We start from the raw sequence: 6000 nt of genomic DNA, 5'->3' as shown, positions 1-6000 counted from the left end.
GGACAAAGTGGGTGGGCTGGAATTTTTTTTTCTAAAATCTGCCAAAAATAGAATTTTGATTTGCTAACTTCAAAAATTGATTTGCTATTATTTGCTAACTGTTTGCTAACTACCGGCGTTTGTTTGGAGACGATCGGACAAAGTGGGTGGGCTGGAATTTTTTTTTCTAAAATCGGCCAAAGTGGGTGGGCTGGAATTTTTTTTTCTAAAATCGGACAAAGTGGGTGGGCTGGAATTTTTTTTTCTAAAATCGGCCAAAAATAGAATTTTGATTTGCTAACTTCAAAAATTGATTTGCTATTATTTGCTAACTGTTTGCTAACTACCGGCGTTTGTTTGGAGACGATCGGACAAAGTGGGTGGGCTGGAATTTTTTTTTCTAAAATCTGCCAAAAATAGAATTTTGATTTGCTAACTTCAAAAATTGATTTGCTATTATTTGCTAACTGTTTGCTAACTACCGGCGTTTGTTTGGAGACGATCGGACAAAGTGGGTGGGCTGGAATTTTTTTTTCTTAAATCGGCCAAAAATAGAATTTTGATTTGCTAACTTCAAAAATTGATTTGCTATTATTTGCTAACTGTTTGCTAACTAACGGCGTTTGTTTGGAGACGATCGGACAAAGTGGGTGGGCTGGAATTTTTTTTTCTTAAATCGGCCAAAAATAGAATTTTGATTTGCTAACTTCAAAAATTGATTTGCTATTATTTGCTAACTGTTTGCTAACTAACGGCGTTTGTTTGGAGACGATCGGACAAAGTGGGTGGGCTGGAATTTTTTTTTCTAAAATCTGCCAAAAATAGAATTTTGATTTGCTAACTTCAAAAATTGATTTGCTATTATTTGCTAACTGTTTGCTAACTACCGGCGTTTGTTTGGAGACGATCGGACAAAGTGGGTGGGTTACCTGAACTTGGCCCACCCAAATAAATAATGCTTATAACTGCCTCAAAAATGATTTGCTAACTTCTATAGTAAATTTGCTATTATTTGCTAACTATTTGCTAACTTTTGGTATTGGTTTGGGTCTTATCATAGAAAGTGGGTGGGTCAAATTCATGGACATAAATGTTATGGTGTATAGAAAATGCAATTATAAACATTCAGTCAAAATTTCATGTCCCTGCGGTCATTTGTATTAGAGTTACATCAAAAACCAAAATCGATTTTCTCAAAAACAAATTTAACGTAAAAATTCCCGTTTTTCCTTAATTTTTCTTTTGTTTTTCACGACGCTTTTGAAAACTACTGAGAAATTTTTGACCCCCTAAAGTACCAACTAGATTCACTTTCCTATCAGAAAAGTTACTGTTGAAGAAAATCCAAGCACTTTTACTTTCCAAAAAGGTGATGACAGAAACAAAAAAAAAATTTAAAAATTTAAAAAAACTAAAAATTAAATAAAAAAAATTAAAAAAAAACACACATCATTGTAAAATCAATACATCAGAATCTAAAATCGATAACAGGACATACAAATTGATATTTAATAAAATATAGAAAATTAATAAAGAAAAACACAGGAAATCAATTGAATAAGAATATGATATTTATTAAAAAATAAAATATTAATGATAAGAGCTTAGTTAAATTTAAAAAAATATCTTTATTGGATAAAAAATCTAAAAAAGAAAAAAGCAGTTGAATAAAAAATGTATATTTAATAAAAAAACTAATTTCAATAAAAAAAAGTTAGTTCAATTATAAAACCATTATAAAAAAACAATAATCTAAAAAAACTAAATAGGATAAAAAAATCAGTCGAATAAAAATTGATTAATTGATAAAAATCGAATATTTATAAAAAAAAATCAGTTGAATGAAAAATAATATTTTATAAAAAATCTAAATTCAATTAAAATGCATACTTAACTAGACACCTTATTAGTATTAGATTTTTAATTAAATACTAATTTTTTATTTAGCTGCTTTTTCTTTTTTAGATTTTTTATGCAATTAAGATATTTTTTTTTAAAATTTAACTAGGGTTCTTTTATTAATATTTGATTTTTATTAGATATCATTTTTTTATTCAAATGATTTTCTGGGGTTTTCTTTCTTAATTTTTAATTTTTATAAATTTCAATTTTTATGTATTGTTATTGATTTTTTACTAATATTTATTAGAATCTAGAAAAAGTTATAAAAATCAGTCAATTAAAAAATTGATAATTGATAAAATTCGAATATTAATAAAAAAAATCTTAATTGAAATAAAAAGTCTAGTTCAATAAATAATCTATTTATAAATATAATTAATAAAAAGTTGAACATTTTACTAATTGTTTTCTTTTTAACATTTTTATTAATTTTAATTATTAATCATTAGCAACTGAAAATTAATTTCTTATAATGATTAATAAAAATAATAAAAAATAATTCTTGTCGTAATGGATGGCACGTGTATAAGGTTGCACAGAAATTACGATCGTGTGGATATCGGCGATAGTAATGCAAATCTATGCTTAATGCGTGCTCAATGATGGAGTAGTTAAATTTTAGAAATTTGAAAAATTTCACTCAACTGGCGTTTCAGGATCTCGCCAGCACCACCCCTTGATTTTTGTGATTCCGGGACACTGATATCGTGCAAATTACAAAATTAGTCATGCAAATTCATGCTAATTGCATTTTTTTGTACGTGCTAATTATTAATTAAATAAAAATTTCAAAATTTCCAATAGCCGGTGCTGGCGCAACTCACGTAATAATATAATAATATTATGTTTTAAATATTCCATGATAAACCTAACTGAGAATTTATCTCAGTAGTATTCTGCAGAGAGATCAGTTTTTATTTTTCAAAAATGTTGATTTTGAATTTTCATTAGAATACAGAAATAAAATTTTTTCATAGAATCCATAAATTAATTTTTTTTATTGGTATCGCTCTTCGTATAATTAGTAGGGAATTTTGGTATAATTGGTTGGGTTTTCTGGTTTTTTAATCCATGACAGCTTCAAAAAAGTGTTCATAATTTGAATTATTCAAAAATAAATTTGGCGGGAAATTTTCTTTTGTCAATCTTATGATCGATACGCGATACTTTTTTGAGAACATAAATTTAATATCGTAGATTGGCTGCGTTGTATCTTGAAGACTTCAAGTCAATACGACTAATATTGAAGAAGTAGGATTTCAAGTGTTATTTAAAAAAAAAACTATAAATCTAAAGTTCAATTTTTGGAACTCAGATCAGCTATGATAAAATCTCATTAAGTACCTACTTGAGCAAAAGTATTCAAATTCTTTTTAATTACTTAAATACACGTATTTTATATACTTTTCAAAACAGGTATCTGTATTTGAATACTCTTAAAAAGTATTTTTTCTAAGAAGTATTCTATAATAAAACAACTATACAACTCTAACATTTATCAAATGTGTAATGGTATAATTGAGGTAACAGCGATTCTCGGATAATATTTATTTTTTTCAATTTAATTATTTTAAAAAATACAAAAGATGCATTATTTACGGACACACGTATCTTTCTCAATCACATTCCAAAATCCATTCCCACACCACAGACTCAATATTGCTTGAGAGGATTTGGAATCAACAATCGACTACCTCATATGAAACAATTAGTTATTATCATACTCACACATTTAGGAACCCCATTAATTCATGCCAAATATATGATAGTGTGAAAGAAAAAGTTCACTTAGTCATTGAAAATACCAAAGTAAATTTACAAATTATATTGTACTCTAAGTAATTTTTTATATGATTTTTCTTTGTGGCATAGGCATAGAATTGTATCATTTTCTTATATTTAAATTGTATTTATTTATATTTGAACAGTATCAAAGGTTTCATGATTTATCATAATGCTTTTGTGATAGCTATATTAGTTATATTATATTATATATAGTATAGGTAGTGTACTTATAAATAATATTTACAAGTAAAGTTTTTTAGAAGTTAATTTTATTTTTCTATTTAATTTGTTTTCGGTTATATATTATGATTTTTTAATAATATGTTTTTATTATAATTTATTATATTATAATATTTAAATAATAAAGAGGTTTTTAATATGTCAATTATTATTTATTTTTGATCTGAACAATATAATTATGTTATTGACGTTTTATAATTAAAATAAAACTTTAAGTTCTATTATCTTTTTGCAGAGTGTGTCTTTTAAATATTACTTAACAAACAAAATAGTATTTAAAACATAATATATTACCTATGTCCTACATTCAATATTCATATTGATATAATAATAGAATATTTAATTGTATATTAAATTATTATGAACCTACTGCCCTACTATTTCTAGACGTTTACATGGCAATAGTAAAATTGTATTAAACCTATTAGGTACCTAAACGACATTTATGAATATGATAAATACTTAAAATTTCAAAAAAGGGGGACTCTCGTTTCCCAACTTTGTTTTTTGGATAGCGTTGGGAGTTTTTGTGCACAAACGTCGGGACCGGGAGCACATTTCTGCACAAACGATGCACAAACGTTTGGCACATTCAAAAATTAAAATATTCAATGTGGGGGGGCTACCGTTTCAATGCCCCCCCATTATAAATATCAATAAAATTGTATTTGTTTGGTAAAAAAGCGTGAAAAATGAATGCAATATATCGTTACAATAGCAGTTGAAAAATATTAAAAATACAAAAGCACAATTTTTTCATAAGCATTTAAAGTTCGAATTTTGACAAAATTTATAAAATTTAAAATGTAATAATTATTTTGTAGATAAAAATGTATTAAATGTTCAACTTTTATAGCTAAGGATTGAAAATTTAAAACAAGGTTCCACGTAAATAGGTCATATATAATATATATTACTTTATTCACAAGAATATCATCAAATATACTTAGTAATATCATAGGCTTACTGAACGTTTTCGATCAGAATTATAATGGATGATCCATTAGAGTGACCCACATGTAACCTACTGAAAAGCAGAGCGAGATTCACTTACCCACTTTTTTAGATTTGAATAACCTATATGATTATCTTTTTTGCACTCTATACATTATTGTAGGTATATTCAATGAGAATACTATAAATAATAAATGTGTACCAACGGAAGTCGATCCAAACAAAAAGTTTAGACTTTAGGATTGATGTTTACCAAAACTATCATGAAGGGGTGGTCTTTGGTCAGTAACTTAAAAAAGCCCACCAAGTCAACTATAATTTAATCTGCCGTTCATTGAGCTAGGTCCAACGGCAAACACCGTAAGTGATTCTCAGGTACAGGAATCGAGGTCAATAATTGTGAACCAATGAACCAGCCAACAATATACCACAAAAGACGACTCAGCAAAACAACTTAGCCCACAATTAATATAATTAGGATGTTTTTTTATATTGGATATAATTATTATAGAACCAATATAATTAATACTTTGAGAATATTTGAATTAAATATAAAATATTATATTATGTGTCAGATTTGTGTATTGTAAGTTTTAACATGCAGTTTAATAATATTTACCATGATTTTTAAAATATTTTTTATCCTTCACTGAAATAATATGCATTAGCTTTATTTATTGTAAATATTTATTATACATGAATTAGGTAGGTATAAACGTTTTACAATTTAAACAATTATTTACGGGAACACAATATTTTTAATCATCATACATTGAAAACAATTTAGTACTTACTTGCGATCTTCTCCAAAGCATATTCTTAGAAATTTATACAAGTAATACAGCATGAACACAATATATAATATTATAATGTTTAATGGCATATCTATTATTTTCCTTATAAAATGATGTATTTAAAATAAATATTTTATGTCGACGGTGAACTATTGACACAACGAATATATAAAGACCAAATATCTACAGGAACAGAAACAGTCTTATTCGAGACTTATCCCAATATATCCCTATTCCGTGATACTACCTTGGTACTCTCTGTGCATATTAAATATGCACAAATTAATATATTTCACTTTTCGTAAATAGCGTCAAATTAAATAACTGGCCAACGGCATAGAGATAA

This window comes from Metopolophium dirhodum, chromosome 6, assembly GCF_019925205.1.
Source record: "Metopolophium dirhodum isolate CAU chromosome 6, ASM1992520v1, whole genome shotgun sequence".
Lineage (NCBI taxonomy): Eukaryota > Metazoa > Arthropoda > Insecta > Hemiptera > Aphididae > Metopolophium > Metopolophium dirhodum.
Note: the sequence above shows the minus strand (reverse complement) of the source record.